The 17062-nt window shown below is 38.2% G+C and overlaps 1 protein-coding gene and 1 pseudogene across 3 annotated transcripts in view; both read right to left on the bottom strand.

The window, feature by feature from the left end:
- Nucleotides 1-17062, bottom strand: part of KLHL2 (kelch like family member 2) — a 123883-nt gene that overhangs the window by 29070 nt on the left and 77751 nt on the right. The gene's annotated exons all lie outside the window — the stretch shown is intronic.
- Nucleotides 2486-15777, bottom strand: LOC144615992 (hsc70-interacting protein pseudogene; annotated as a pseudogene).

Genomic DNA, 17062 nt, shown 5'->3' with positions numbered 1-17062 from the left:
TACAAAGTAACCTTTCCTGAAACTCCAGCTCTCATTTATAAGACATGAGCTCACAAGGAAATGTGCACTTTGGAGTCAGACACACCAAGGTTAAATCAGAGCTCTGTCACGTACTAACTTGGAAAACCTTGGGCAAGTTATGTCATTTCTCTAAGCCTTGGTTTCCTCATCTATAAAAGGAGAATAATAATACCTTACGCAATAAGACTGCTGTGAGGATTAAATGAACTAAGCACCTAGCATTGTGGCACAGTAGAGAGTAAGGATTTAATAGTATAGCTCTTAAGTGTATTGTAATCCCTAAGTTCTAAGGTAAACCTAGGTATTTTCTAGGTCTTCACAATTAACCATATTCTAATAGTAATTTTGTTAAAAGGCTTCCTTAGGTGAAATAAAGACTTATCTCAAATGTATTTCAACATACACAGAAACGATTAGTTGGCTTCCCTTTCAGAAACACTTCAAAATCTGGATTTACATAAACCCTATAACTATTCACTTTACAAAAGATTCCTTACAAAATCACTTTAAAAATGATAAGCAGCTCTAGGATAATTATAAAATGATGTGGATTTACAAATAATCTGACACACAATTTTTTTTCTGTTGGAAAAAGTTTATTTTATCTTTTTAATTTATTTTTTATTAGAGTTGACAATATTAATATTAGTTTCAGGTGTATAACACAGTGATTCAACAATTCTATACATTATGCAGTACTCACCAAGGAAAGTATAGTTACCATCTGTCATCATGCAGTTATTACACTACTACTGAGTATATTTCCAATTTGAACTTTTCATCCCTATGACTTATTTATTTTGTAACTGCAAGTTTGTACCTCTTAATCCCCTTCAACTATTTCACCCATCCATCTATCTTTTTACCTCTGGCAACCACCAGTTTGTTCTCTGTATTCAAGAGACTGTTTCCAGACTTATGTGTGTGGATTTTGTGTTTTTTAGATTCTGTATGTTAAGTGAAATCATATGGTTTTTGTTTTTCTCTGAGAAAGGGCCATCCATATTATTGCAAGTGGCAAGATTTCATTCTTTTCCATGGCTGAGTCACATTCATTGTATCCATATACTACTTGTTCTTTATCCATTCATCTATCAATAGATACTTGGGCTGCTTCCATATCTTGGCTATTGTAAACAGTGCTGCAATAAACATCGGGGGGTGGGGGGGCATATAGTTTTGTTTTGCCACAATAAACCTAAGGTTGCATATATCTTTTCAAATTGGTGGTTCGTTTTCTTTAGGTAAATATCCAGCAGTGGAATTACTGGATCAAATAACATTTCTATCTTTAATTTTTGAGAAACCTCCCTACTGTTTTCCACAGTGGCTGCAAGTATTTACATTCCCACCAGCGTGCACTCAAAACACCTTTTCTCCACATCCTTGCCAACATTTGCGTTTCATTTCTTTTCTTTTTAATACTAGTCATTGTGACCGGTGTGAGATGATATCTCTTCATGGTTTTGATTTGTATTTCCCTGATGATTAGTGATGTTGAACAAGCACTTTTTTATGTGTCTGTTGGTTATCTGTATGCCTTCTTTGGAAAACTGCCTATTCAGGTCCTCTGTCCATTTTTAAAACAGATTATTTGGTTTTTTTGTTACAGAGTTATAGGAGTTATTTTTTTTGTTTATTTATTTATTTTGAGAGACAGAGAGAGAAAAAGAGAGAGAGAGCAAGCAAGCAGGGGAGGGGCAGAGAGAGAGGAAGAGAATCCTAAGCAGGGTCTGCACCATCAACGCAGAACCTGACACTGGGCTTGAACTCACAAACTGCGAGATCATAACTTGAGCTGCAGTCAGACATTTAACTGACTGAGCCCCCAGGTGTTCCATGAGTTCTTTATATGTTTTTCATATTAACCCTTTTTAGGATACAGTATTTGCCAACATCTTCTCCCATTCAGTAGGTTGCCATTCTTTTTTTTTTTTTTTTTTTTTTTTATGGTTTCTCTCACTGTGTAAATGTTTTTAGTTTGATGTAATTCTGGTATTTCATTTTTGCTTTTGTTTCTCCTTGTCTGAGAAGACATATCCAGCAAAACGTTGTGAAAGCTGATGTCAAAGAGAGTATTGTTTATGTTTTCTTTTAGGAGTTTTACGGTTTCAGGCCTTACATTTAGTTCTTTAATCCATTTTGAGTTTACTTTTGTGTATGGCTTAATGAAACTCCAGTTACACTCTTTTGCATGTAACTGTCCAGTTTTCCCAGCACCATTTATCAAAAAGACTATCTTTTCCCTAATGTATATTCTTGCCTCCTTTGTCATAGATTAATCGACCATGTTATTTTGGGGCTCCCAATTCTGTTCCATTGGCCTAAATGTCAATTTTTATGCCAGTACTGCCCTCTTTTGATTATTATACTTTTGTAATATAGTTTGAAATGAGAAAGTGTGATGCCTCCATTTTTGTTCTTTTTTTCCAGTCTTTTTCCAGGTACTTCGTATTTGTGGAAATTAAAAGCACAGGACACATTTTCAGAAGACCACAAATTTTACTTTTACCCCTTTATGGTAATATTTGAAATGTTAGAATGTACTTAGCTAATATATAATTAAGTAAATTAAATAAGGGACCCCAAAAGGAACTGGTCTTCTTGAGTTATTCACAGCACACATTATAAATTTTTAGAGAGAACACACATTAACAACAACAAAAAAACACTGACAAGCCCAAATGCAAATTTATATGCTGAGTATTTTTAAAGGGTTTAAAAAGCATGTTAGCAGACAGCCTTTTCTCACTTATACAACAGATGCATTTCTATCTGCTTGTGCACAGCAAAGGGTGAGAACCTGAATCAACTTACTTATGACTTCAGAAATGTGCTATTTCAGAAATGTATTCCATGGAATTTTATTCACTGCTCCTATCACTGTCTCTTCAAATAAGCAAAGTACAGAGGCTTTTATCCCTTGAAACTGTTTTTAAACATCAGCACTTTAAATTGAAAGATAGGAGGAAACTTAGCAATTCCTGGTACCGCGCCTGGACTTAGTCTTAATAAATGTAAGAGGTGAAATGTGCAACAGAAAATCTATCATTTCTTTATTCTTGGAGGAGAAGGAGGGAGAAACAGGAGAGACGGAGGTACGGTGTAATATTTAAGAGCTGAATTGGAGCACAATGACTCATAATACCATCAACTCCACATTGAAGAACCATGGAACTCATCAATTTTATAATTCATGCTGAACCACAAGTTTGGTTCCCTTCTATGTATATCAATGAATTCAAACCTCATGCTCTCCAAAATATGAAGATGAATAATGGAAGATAAACTCCAACTATAACAGATATTTCATAAGTAGAAGGCTAAACACCAAAGGGAATCCCTCTTAGAGAGCCAAAGCATAAAAGACTCTTAAAAACTGAGAACAAACTGAGGGCTGATGGGGGGTGGGAGGGAGGGGAGGGTGGGTGATGGGTATTGAGGAGGGCACCTTTTGGGATGAGCACTGGGTGTTGTATGGAAACCAATCTGACAATAAATTTCATATATTGAAAAACAAAAAAAACAAAGGGAATCCCTCTTTCCAACATCTTTTGATATGGTAACATTTCACTGAGGGGGAAACCTAACACTTAACTATGAAATCTTTTGGTCAAGTAAGAAATTACAACTGCTTACATAATCACTATATGTATTACATATTAAATTAAACCCAGCATTACCTATGCTTGCATAATTATGCTGTGAATGATGATAGCAGTGATGATGCCACCAAAAAAAAGGACTACTTTTAACCCCAAAAAAGAGTAAGGGTGGGCAGCGGGGGAGGGGAGGTGACAACAAGTAGAAAGCACACAAAGAGATGGGCATTTTCTGACCAGGAAAGGTCATTCTAAACACAGAAATCTAAAAAGAAAAGTATTCCCCTGTGTGGAAATAATGTGAAACATTTATTTTCTGTATCAGACAAGAACACAACTAAGAAATCCAACCCTACTGCAGCATTATAAAAATCATGCCCTCACCAGTGTAAGCGTAAATGCATCTGCACAAGGGCAACGCCACATAAAAGGAGCAAGGTTGCTGCTGTTCTGCCAGTACTTCCGGCCCCTACCCAGGTCCTACTGCAATACTGGTGGTCCCAAAGGTTTTATTGAAATAAATCATGTTTAAAAAATAAAGCACTTAAAAAGACAAGTCAAAATGCCTCAGTAATCATATATCCAACTCAAACTGCATCTATTTAAATGTTATATTTGCCTCCTGCTAATAAACCTCTATTTCACTCAAGCTGAGCAGTAAATCTTCCATACTGAAAAGTATCTTCCTTGCCCAATTAACCCAAAGGGAAAAAACTGAAATCATTAGTAAAGAAAAACGTAGGGGTTAACACCCCCTTTTAATATGTTTTAAAATATTTTTAAGGTTGAAAAAGTGTTTAAAGTTTGTAATTCCCAGTAGGAAATCATTATCTGAATGAACCCAATGGCAAGCCACTGTAAAATGTTTCAGTTGCATGCGAGGCAGAAGGGTAGGGATTATCTTCACAGCACCCCAGCTTTCTCCATGAGAAGGTCAGAGGGACGCTGACTCCTTCTCCTCCAGGGTTTGTATTATTGCAGCATCCAATAGGTGGTCTACATTGCTTTTCCTTCAGCAAGGGCTTTATTTGTCAGAAGGGCATTATGCCTGACCTCCAAATTTGGCTGACAATTTACCCATGAGATTCATAACATTTGGGTTGCTCTAATATCCAGACATATTTGCTGGGTTCTGGGCCACATCCTGGAAGGCCACCATAACTTCTGGATACTGCATGGCTTCTGGGTCACTGAGAATTTCATGGAGCCCAGGCATTCCTGCCATTCCAGGCATTCCTTGAGGAAAATTACCAGGCATTAAGAAGAAAGTTATCCGGGAAAGAGCCATAGTGAGCTCCTGATTGTCCTCTGGCTTCTTCCTCCCTCTGGGCTCTCTCATGTTCTTCCGGAGCCTTCTTAACCCTTTCTATTCTTTCTTTGATCTCTTGCTCTTTCAGTTTTTGCTCATACTTTGTTCGATATTCAGCAATTTTCTGGGCCCTTGGTTGAACTTCTTTCAGCATTGCACTAGCATCTTCATCATAATCCAGTTTACAAGTAAGGGCAAGATCATGTAGTCCAGAAGACTGTGGTGCTTTCCCTCACCACTTGTAAGGCTGAGCTGAATCAGGATTTATTTCAATAGCTCTATCACAGTCTCGGATGGCAGCATTTGGCTTCTGTAATTTGATGAAGACACTGGCTCTCTTGACATACAGAACAGCCAAGCGAGGATTCAGCTTGATGGCATCTGTGAACAAGTCAATGGCTTTCTGTAGTTCACCATCATTCAGGGCATCAATGGCAGCCACCGTTCTATCATTTGCCTGATCCATCATTTCCTCAGTTATCTCTATATTTTCATCCCCCATTTCTTGAGGGGCATCAGTATCCGGTTCAATCACACCACCATTGTCAATTTCTAGATCATTTTCCTCACTTGAAGGTTCATCTGTCTTTGTTTTCCTCTGCCTTCTCACTGTGTTTTCTTCCTCGATATGGTCTTCTCATTTAGTTTTATGGGTAGCAGGTGCTCCACTCACTCATGGAAAACACATTTCCTCAGTGTGTAGAACCCTCGGGTCCTGCTTACACATTTTCACAAAGGCCCCAAAGCTTCCTCACTTTGCGGGGTCCATGGTCCATGGTCCAGAGGTGGCAGGCGGTGGGCACGACTAAGGTTGTGGCTGATTCCAGGCGTGGGTACTAGCTCTGCATGACCATGTGGAAGGAAGCTGTTCTTCTTTCTTAAGAAGGATTGCTTTGGCTATTTGGAGTCCTTTGTGATTCCATAAAATTTTTAAGAATTTTTTTTTTCTATTTGTTGAACAATACCACTGGCATTCTGATACGGACTGTACTGAATCTATAGGTAGCTTTGGATGGTATGGACATTTTGATAATATTAATTCTTCTGATTCACGAACACAGGATGTCATTCCATTTATTTGTATCTTTTTCAATTTCTTTCATCTAAGTCTTGCAGTTTTCAATGTACAGATCTTTCATCTCTTTGGTTAAATTTATTCCTAAGTATTTTGTTGTTTTTGATGCTATTACAAACGGGATTGTTTATCTGTTTTTCAGATATTTCATTGTTAGCATACAGAAAGTCAAGTTTGTGTGTTGATTTTGTATCACATAACTTCACTGAATTTGTTGATTAGTTCTAAGTTTTTTTTTTTTATGGAATCTTAGGATTTTCTATATATATGAGATCATATCATCTGCAAAGACAATTTTACTTCTTCATTTCCAATTCAATACCTGTTATTTCTCTCTCTTGCCTGATTGCTTGGCTAGGACTTCCAGTACTATGGTGAATAGGAGTGGTAAGAGTGGGCATCCTTGTCTTGTTCCTGATCTTGAAGGAAAACTTTTCAGCTCTTTCACTGCTGAGTATGATGTTAGCTATGTGTTTGTCATACATGACCTTTACTATATTAAGGTTTAATATATTAAGGTATGCTCCTTCTATACCTAATTTGTTGAGAGTTTGTCTCATGGAAGGATGCTGTATTTTGTCAAATACTTTTTCAGCATCTGAGATGATCACATAATTTTTATCCTTCATTCTATTCATGTGTTGTACCACATGTATTGATTTGCAGATGTTGAACTATGTTTGAATCCTCTGGATAAATCTCATTTGATCATGATGTATGATTCTTCTAATGAGCTGTTGAAATCAGTTTGCTAATATTTCAATGGGAACTTTTGCATCTATATTCATCAGTGATATCGGGCTATAGCTTTCTCATTCTCTGTAAGAACATGAGAGAGTCCAGAGGAAGGAAAAAGCCAGAGGACAATCAGGAGCTCACTATGGCTCTCTCCCAGGTGGCTTTCCTCAGAATGCCTGGAAGAACAGGAATGCCTGGGCTCAATGAAATTCTCAGACAGTATTCTCAGATAATGTCCTTATCTGGCTTTGGTAGTTTTAACCCTTGCAAAATGAGTTTGGGAATATTCCCTCCTCTTCTATGTTTTGGAAGAATTGGAGGATTCGTGCTAATTCTTTAAATGTTTGATAGCATTCATCAGTGAAGCCATATGGTCATGGACTTTTCTTTTGGGGAGTTTTTGATTACTGATTTGTCTTTGAATTTTGACTGCTTTATTATAATGTGTCTTGAAGAAAATTTCTTTAAGTTGATTTTGTTTGGTGTCCTACAAAAGCTTCATGAACTTAAATTAAATATCCAAATCTTCATCCAGATTCGGGTAGTTCTCAGCCATTATTTCTTTAAATAAACTTTCTGCCCCTTCTCCCTTTCTTCTCCTTCTCAACTACAGTGATTCACCAGTTGGTCCTTTTGATGGTCTCTCATAGATCATGTATTCTTGCATTCTTTTTCCCTTGTTCTCCTCAGACTAGATAGTTTCAAACTTCCTGTCTTCAATTTCACGGGTTCTTTCTTCTGCTTGATCAAGTCTGTTGTTGTTGCTCTCCACTGCATTTTTCATTTCATTCACTGAATTCTTCAGCTCCAAAACTTTTTTTTATGATTTCTTTTTGTTAAACTTTTCATTTTATTCGTGTATTGTTTTCCTGAAATCACTGAATTATCTGTGTTTTCTTGTAGCTCATTGAGTTTTCTTAAAACAGCTACTTTGAATTCTTTATCAGGAAAATCACAGATCTCAATGTTTTTGGGTTTGGTTATCTCAATGTTTTTGGGTTTGGTTATGGGAAGATTGCTATAATCTTTTGGTGGTGTCATGTTATCTTGATTTTTCATGTTTCTTGGCGTTGTGTGCTGCTGTCTTTACATCTGAAGTGCAATCATCTCCTCCAATCTTAACTGGAGTAATACCTTCTTTCAGCCCTGCTAGAGATTCCGAGGATAATCTTAAAAGCAAAAAAGGGAGGGGGGGGGGGACCTTGTAACACACAAGGGAGTTCCCATAAGGCTATCAAGGAGATTTCTCAGCAAAAACCGTATGGGCTAGGAGAGAGTGGGATGATCTATTCAAGGTGCTGAGAGAAAACAAACACAAAAAAAACTGCCAACCAAGAATATTTGGTGAAGTTGTCCTTCATAAATGTAGGAGAAATACTTTCCCAGATAAAAAAGCTAAGGTAATTCACCATCACTAGACCTGCCTTAGTAATGCTGACAGGGGTGCCTGGGTGGCTCAGTCAGTTAGTTGAGTGTCTGACTTTGACTCAGGTCATGATCTTGTAGTTTGTGAGTTAGAGCCTTGCATCAGGCTCTGTGCTGACAGCTCAGAGCCTAGAGTCTGCTTCAGATTCTGTGTCTCTCTCTCTCTCTTTGCCCACCCTACCCTCCAATTGTGCGCTCTCTCTCTCTCTCTCTCTCTCTCTCTCCCAAAAATAAACTTTAAAAAAAAGAAATGTTGACAGGAGTTCATCAAGCTGAAATGAAAAGATCCTAATTATTAGTAATATGAAAACATATGGAAATATGCAACACTTTGTTCATGGATAGATACAGAATATTTGTTGTTGGGGGTGGTGGGGCAAAAACAAGGGATGTCTTATGCCACTGTGATAAAAAAAAAAGGTTTCAGGGGCACCTGGGTGACTCAGTGGGTTAAGCATCTGACTCTTAATTTTGGCTCAGAGCATGATGCCGCAGTGTGTGGGTTTGAGCCCTGCATCAGTCTCTGCACTGACAGTGTGGAGCCTGATTGAGATTTTCTCTCTCTCTCTCTCTCTCTCCCTGCCCTTCACCTGCTTGTGCTCTTTCTTTCAAATTAAACTTAAAAAAAAAAAAAGGTTTTTAATCATATGAAAATATTAATGATTAAAATTTTTAAAACAAAGAAAAAAAAACCAAAATATTCTCAAACTAGGCCTAGTTTTCTTCCCCAATAAGAAAGAAAAGCATTGCTATAGACAATCGATGTATTTTACTGTCTTGACTTCAGTGGACAAATGCTGTCCTAAGAAAAAAACAACTGCTTACCCTCCTCATCCTGGGCCACTGCCCCACTTTGCGGGCCTTTATGCCAAACTTCTTTAGGGCAGATCTTAATAATGAAGCCTCTGTATTTTGATTCACACTCACGTCTTTATCTGTTGTAACACAGCCTTTGGCCCATCCTTCTTCCCCTGAATTTGTTCTTTGGAAGTCCTTTTCTTGAGATTAAAACTTCTCAACCCCTGCACAGTGTTTAACCCTAAGGTCACTCTCTCCCAGTCTGGATTCTATTAATACTTTTTTGAAAAAAATTTTTAAAAGATTTTATTTTTTTAAGTAATCTCTATACCCAACATGTGAGTTCAAGCCTGAACTCATAACCCCAAGAACAAGAGTCACATGCTCTACGAACTGAGCCAGCCAGGTGCCCCTCTAATCTTTCTGATCACTCAGTCTGTCTCCTTCAGCTCCCTAAAACTGGGTATTACTTACAGTTCTGACTGCCCTGAGCCCTCTTTTCATTCTCTGCTTCTTCTCCCTTAAGTATCTCATCCACATTTTTGTGTCCCAGTTATCTTTAACTAGCACTCCAGTATGGTTGCTCCCAGATCCAACCTCTCTCCCCAAACTCAATATTTGAATTTCCAGCTGTTAGTCCCCACATGATCTCCATCATGGCTCTTTTAAACAGACAGATCCACCCCTTACTGGGTACCCAGCAATACACATAAGCAGTCCTCTAAAACCCTCACTTTATTCACCACTTTAGGCCACTTACAATGGCCTGCTTTGAGCTGTACTGTCTTAATTTTTCATCATTGTGCATTTTTCTACTCCTTGGCTGGATTCTTAGCTAGGTCTGATTATCTCCTCAAAATAAATCAAGGTCTTCTACTAGCCTGCTGTCTTTGCTTATTGCTAATAAACTTGCCCAGTGGGAGAACTTCTAAAATTGATAGTGCATTTCACTGTTCATTCTCCCTTAAGCCATCAAGACTAAGACCCACCTACACCTCAAACAGGGTCAGTACCTTCCTCCAAACACCTGCTTGCTCTCCTGTACTCCTTTTGTGTCTTAATGGCTCTCCTACCCACACTGATTCCAAGGCTAAATGAAATCTCAGTTGATTCCTCACTCCCTTTTCTCTCTTTTTTATTACAGTAAAACATATAACATAAAATTTAGCATCTTAACCATGTTTAAGTATACAGTTCAGTAGTTTTAAGTACACTTAGATTGTTATGAAACAGATCTCCACAACTTTTTCATCTTGAAAATATGCAGCTCTATAGCCATTAAAGAACTCCCCTTTTCCCCCTTGTACATCCCTTCCTCCCTTTAAACCTGAAAATAAATTGTTTCACAAATCCTATTGATTCTTTCTCTGTAATGCCATAGAAAATCATAAGATTTAGTGGGGTAAGGGATCTGAAAGGTCCCCAGACACAACTTTTATTATGTCAGGGTAATCTCTAAAACTTTTATATTCAGTGGATATCTGGTATAGTTCACAGATATCAGCAGACATCAAGGCATTCACACCATTCTTGAACACTGACTGTAAGTGGAAGTTCTGCTTTATGTTGCACTAAAATATTTTCCCCTCTGATTCTGTAGCACTGATTCTAACTCTGCCCACCACAGAACAAGATTACTCTCTCTTGCCCATGAAATTCCTTCAGACTTTTACAGAGCATTATATTCTCCCAAATTTCCCTCCCAAGGTCTGTAACTCTTAAGTCTTTCAAGCATTCCTTGTATAATATCATTTGGGGTCTTCGGTTTGTCAGTCTCTCTCAAAATACGTAACCTGAAAATGAACTCAATTTCACAGATACGGTCCGACCCGGGAAGAACAGAATGAGATAATCACCATACATCTTTCCAGACACAGTTACAGTACTATTATTGAATACACTATCAACTAAAACCCTAACATCTTTGGATTGGTTTGGCTAATACAAACCTAATACTTGTCATAAGCCGAGATAAGAACTTCTTTCTTTTCACTGAATGAATTCTGATTCAGCTTGCTGCACCTCAGCAAGGTAAGGTATTAATTAACAGCTACTGCAAACTGGAAATATGCACACACTAAAATGCACTCACAAAATATTTATTTAAAATGTAATGCTAAAGGGCAGATCACGTCAGAGTTTAGTGTGTTTCCTTTACTCACATCCAGGGTTAGTTTCCACATCCCCAATCTTGCTTCAGTCACCTCCTCTCTATCTTCATTATCATGGTTCTCTGTTGCCAACTTCAACTATTGTTTCCAATCCTTTCACTGACATGCTGACAGATTACTCTTGTTTAACAGCACAGAGCTTTCACTGTGACTTCAGTAACTTGCTCTTACTAGTTTACCACCGCTGCTGAGTAAAACCAAGCTAGTTAAAAATTTTTTTTAACATTTATTTATTTTTGAGACAGAGAGAGAGCATGAACAGGGGAGGGTCAGAGAAAGAGGGAGACACAGAATCTGAAACAGGCTCTAGGCTCTGAGCTGTCAGCACAGAGCCCGACGTGGGGCCCGAACCCACGGACCGCGAGATCATGACCTGAGCCGAAGTCGGACGCTTAACCGACTGAGCCACCCAGGCGCCCCTAAAACCAAGCTAGTTAAACTGGCATTCAACAATCAGTTCCTTTTTTTCTAAAAAAAAAAAATCCCATGACTGCAGTAGGGCATAATTCCCAGCAGTACAGACTACACCATGAATATGCAATATACATTAAACACATATATTGTACATATAGGATATACAGATGTATTCTTCCTTATTGGTAAGGATTCTCTTCACTCTCTAGTAGGACAGCTGCACTTTGCTGTCTGCTTCCCTTCTGCAACTAAAATAAACTTATCAAGAAATGACTACCCTATGATACAGCAATTGCACTATTAGGTATTTGTCCAAAGAAGACAAAAATACAGATTCAAAGGGATACATACACTCCGATGTTTATAGCAGCATTATCAACAATAACCAGATTATATAGAGAGCCCAAATATCCATCAACTGATGAATGGATAAAGATGTGTTGGGGCACCTGGGTGGCTTAGTCAGTTAAGTGTCTGACACTTGATTTCAGCTCAGGTCATGATCATATGGTTTCGTGAGTTCAAGCCCCACTTCGGTCTCGGTGCTCACAGTACAAAGCCTTCTTGGGATTCTTCCCCTCTTTCTGCCCCTCCTCTGCTTGCATTCTCTCTTAAAAATAAATAAACTTAAAAAAAAAAAAAAGATGTGGTGCATATACACAATGGAATATTACTCAGTCATCAAAAAAATGAAATCTTACCACTTGCAACAATGTGGATGGAGCTAGAATGTATTATGCTAAGTGAAATAAGTTAATCAGAGAAAGACAAATATCATATGATTTCAGTCATATGGAAGTTAAGAAACAAAATAGAAGAACATGGGAAGGGGAAGAGAAGAGATGGAAACAAATCACAAGAGACTCTTAATGACAGAGAACAAACTGAAGGTTGATGGAGGGAGGTGGGTGGGAGATGGGCTAGATGGGTGATGGGCATTACAGAGGGCACTTATTGTGATGAGCACTGGGTGTTGTATGTAAGCGATGCATCACTGACTTCTACTCCTGAAACCAGTATTACACTGTATATTAACCAAAATTTAAATTTAAAAAATTCTGAAAAAATAAAAATAAAAAAATAAAGACAACCCATAGGATTTGTTACACCAGGTTTATTGGGTTCATTAGTTCTGGTCTCTCATCCAAAATTAAGTCCAATGAAATTGATAATAAATGTCCAAAGTTTTTCTTGTTCCATTTTGTACACAGTGATAAGCCACAAAGTACCCTTTAGGTTTGATTTCTCAATACCAAACACCTTGTTGATCAAAATTAAGCCATGAAGAATTCCTATAATTTCTCTATATTCCATCTGGCGCAGAATTCCATCTGAGAAGTGAGGTAAGTGCATGGATAACAATAGTATTTTAACACACAAACAGCTCATCCCTGAGAGAGAAAGTATTTTTGGGAAAATAAAAGTCTCTCTGGTCTTCATCTTCCTAATTAATAAAACAAAAGTTATCTTAGCAGATAACTGCTAAGGTTCCTACAAGTGCTAATACTCTGTGATTCTTTCATTCTGAATACTATTTAGTCTCTAGGGAAAAAAAATTACATATATATATCCAGCAGCTCCATTAACACAGATAGCTTTGGTAATATCTAAAAACAGCTAACTCATCTCAATGAGAAAAACTATCAACAAAGCAGAGCAGAAGAGACTGCATGTTTACCAGGACACAAATGAGGACCATAATGAATGTAAAAATATAAAAATGATTAATTCTTGTAAGAAGCATCAATTAACGTGGCATGAATTCAAGAAGTGCTGTACATCAAATTCTTTCACAGTTCTCCAAAGGAAGAATCTTCTGTAGCAGTAAATTAACATTGCAATAGACCCTCAAATAATCAGCACCTATTCTTTATTGCATATCATACAATCTAGGCTAGTAATACTATTAATTAAAACCACCCTCTTGGGTGTCTAGGTGGCTCAGTCGGTTAAGCATCAGACTTCGGCTCAGGTCATGATCTCACGGTTCGGTTGTTGAGTTTGAGTCCTGCACTGGGTTCTGTCCTGATGGCTCAGAGCCTGAAGCCTGCTTCGGATTCTGTGTCTCCCTCTCTCTCTCTGCCCCTTCCCTACTTGCACTGTGTCTCTCTCTTAAAATTAAACATTAAAAACAAAAAACAAAAAATAAAAAATACTCTCTTTTTTTTTCAACTTTTTTTTTTTTTTTTTTTTTTTTTTTTTTTTTTATTTATTTTTGGGACAGAGAGAGACAGAGCATGAACGGGGGAGGGGCAGAGAGAGAGGGAGACACAGAATCGGAAACAGGCTCCAGGCTCCGAGCCATCAGCCCAGAGCCTGACGCGGGGCTCGAACTCACGGACCGCGAGATCGTGACCTGGCTGAAGTCGGATGCTTAACCGACTGCGCCACCCAGGCGCCCCAAAAAATACTCTCTTAACACAAGTTTCTTTCAAAAAGGCAGGCTTCAAAATCATGGGCTTATTTTGACAGATGTTTACCCCAAGCAGTGATTCCTAGCCTAAATTACAGAAGAGTGAGCAAATTGACTAAAGCAAATTGATTGGAAAGGAAAACAAAACAAAAAAAAGTTACAGGAACTACTTTTACAAGAGAATAAGGCAAAATGTGGATATAGTGAATCTGGGTGTAAGTGGAATATTACTGGCCTATAAACTCCTTGTAAGCAGGGGTTACATCGCACTGAGCTTATCACCCCCAGCAGTCTGGGTGGAGTTAGGTGCATAAAGAGGGTAGCTTTGAAATGACTGACCATTGAGTCTAGGTGGAACAGCCAAAAGATTACTGGGGTACTGGCATCAGAGAGCACACAGATTTATGAAGAAATACAAAAGTATGAAAAGGCAGGAATATAGTCAGCACAAAGGTTGAGACCTTGGCATTCCAAATAGCAGCAAGGTTCAACATGCCCCAGAATTGTGTTCTAAGGTGGCAGGTAGGTTTATATAGGAAAGATGGCAGTCACAAGCAACTATGAGGAAGGAGTCTCAAGGAAGTCAACAATATAGATCTTGAACTTGCTGATGGCAGTAGAAAAGAAGTAGAGAGGGAAGAAACACTCTAGGTGTCAAAGACAGAGGTAGACACAGGCCTGGAGAGAAAACAGGCTGCAGAGAGAATGCTGTAGGCTGACAGCCAGCCAGTGCAGAGCCGAGGATGGTGCCTGGAACGGAACAACAGTCTGAAGTCGTATCCCTTTACCCACCTTCTCGGTGAGTCGGGGGAGTGGTCTCCTAAAAAAGTTTGCCCCCAACATGCAGGTTTGCAGGGAGGGAGCAAAGTTTTATTTAAGACAAAGGGAGAGGGAACATACATGAAAGCAGGGGGGCATATGAAAAGTTTGATCGCTGTACAAGCACAGTGCAAAGGCTAAGTGGAGGGCAGCCCAGGCATCCAGGCCCAGGATGTAAAGAGATAACAGGGTTAAGAGCAAGAGTAGAATGAGAAATAAACTGAAAAGTATGGCAGTGACTGGAGAAGACTTCTTTGCAGGTTGTCCTAATACCAAAGAATGAGGAGTGTTCACCAAGCCCAGAATTTCAGTTGGAGCGCTGGCTTGAAAACGATACGGCAAATTTCCCCAGAGATCACTTAGAACTAATAGTAAGCAGCTTCTCAAATTTTTCATATAGGGAGTGGTGAGATGAAGAAATGACTAAGAATCTAAAACTATTGTTCCCCTTAAGTGTGTCTGAAATTCTTTTATAATTCTACAACTGGCAACTTTTATTTATCAACATAGAAGGTTAAAATCTAACTTTCAAGTTCAAATCTAACTTCCGAAACAGTCTGGGACTATTAAAATGCATCAAAACCAGTAAGTTCGGTTTTTATCTCCTCTATATTTTTATCCTGAGGAAAATGCTAAAGGTATTTGTGATTTGGGACATGGTTAAATACGGATGCCACTCAAAACATGGGAAGTAAAAGCATCCACAATCCAGCATTATCGAAACAAGTCTATACAACTTGGAATTAAGTGTGAAAGTTTTCTTTTTCAGGCTTGAAGCAAACATAATTTCATATAGCTTTTTAGCTAAGAAAATAGTCATTCAAGACCATAACAAAGGCTGATTACAGTCCAGAACACCATGCCTCAACATGCAAATCATTTCCTTGGCTGGTCTGGTTGCCCTCAGTTGTCCAGGATTTGAAGAACATATCACTACATGCCCTGGTGAAGCGGTGTGGGCCAGTGTGACAGGCTGTGACTGCCAGCATCATGCTGCGGAAGCCATGAGTGTACAGCAGGATGAATAGAAGGATTTATACCCTCCCTGCCCAGACTTTTCTATCCTGCCTACTTGGTTTCTCACATTTTTACTTTCTTCAAAAATGTGATATTATGAAAAAATAACAAGTTCATAGAAGACATTTCCATGGGACACCTTAATTCTTTCATTATACCTGTATAATTTAATTTAACTATAATAAACACCAGAGAGCTCTTTTCCAATCTGCAAGAGAAAGGAATAAAGCAGATCTTATGTCCAGAATCTCTGGTGAGTTTTCAAAGGACAGGAGTGCTCCAGTCTCTGAAGTGCAGGCTACGTTGGATTAGAAAGTGCCCTGAGGTTAAGCAAGCCTTCTTTCCTTTCCTTTCCCATTCTTCCTCTCTGCCAGCTCCCCTCTCTCCTCCCTTCTTCTTTCCTTGTATGTATGTCTGTATGAACCCTTCTATTATTGCTCTGTATTCCTTCCTTCCTTCCCCTTCCCCTTTCCTTTCCTTTCCTTCCTAGAAAGGCCTGTCACAGGCCTACCTAGCCCACTATCTAGGACAGAAAAATGAAAAGGTAACATATTAACTTTCTCAGTTGTCACTGTCTCCCTTCACCGCACCCGCCCAGATCATTTCACATGCTGGATTGTTTGAACGTGAAAGTAACTGAAGAATTTGGGCAGATTTTCTGGATGCAAAAAGTGCTTGAATTGTACAAAGAAAGAAGGGAAGGACTAAAAAACTATCATTTGTTCACAACAGAAAAAAAAAGTTACCTTCCTGCAAGGACTCCTGACCTCCCCACCTCCTATCTGCTTAAGATATAAACAACAATCAGATATTTTCACTAGGAAGAACAACTGTTTTTTAGTAGTCTACTGAATTACATAATTCAGAAAGCTTGTTATTAATATACCAAAGTATATGGAGATAGTTTCATTATATGAAGTTGGTCAATGCAATTTTATTTCTTTAAAATTATGAGTGAAATATATAGATAATATGACAGAATGGCTTCAAATAATACAAGATGCAAAAATTCATCAAGATGTAGACCTACCATTTGTACTCTTCTACATATACATTAGATTTCATCAAAAATAACATAAAAAATAACAACAGAGGGGGGGATAGTTAATAACAGAGGGATATATAGTTGAACAAGATTTTCCATGAATTTACAACATTTAAAGTTCAGTGATGAATACTATTCTATTTTTATATGTGTCACAGTTTTTCATAATAAAAAATGCTGTAAAATGTTACTTATAAACTCAAGCAAATATAAGA

Source organism: Panthera onca, chromosome B1 (assembly GCF_046562875.1).
Source record: "Panthera onca isolate mPanOnc1 chromosome B1, mPanOnc1 haplotype 2, whole genome shotgun sequence".
In the NCBI taxonomy this organism is placed as follows: Eukaryota; Metazoa; Chordata; class Mammalia; order Carnivora; family Felidae; genus Panthera; species Panthera onca.
The sequence above is the reverse complement of the archived record's forward strand: the minus strand, read 5'-3'. Positions and strand labels throughout refer to the sequence as shown.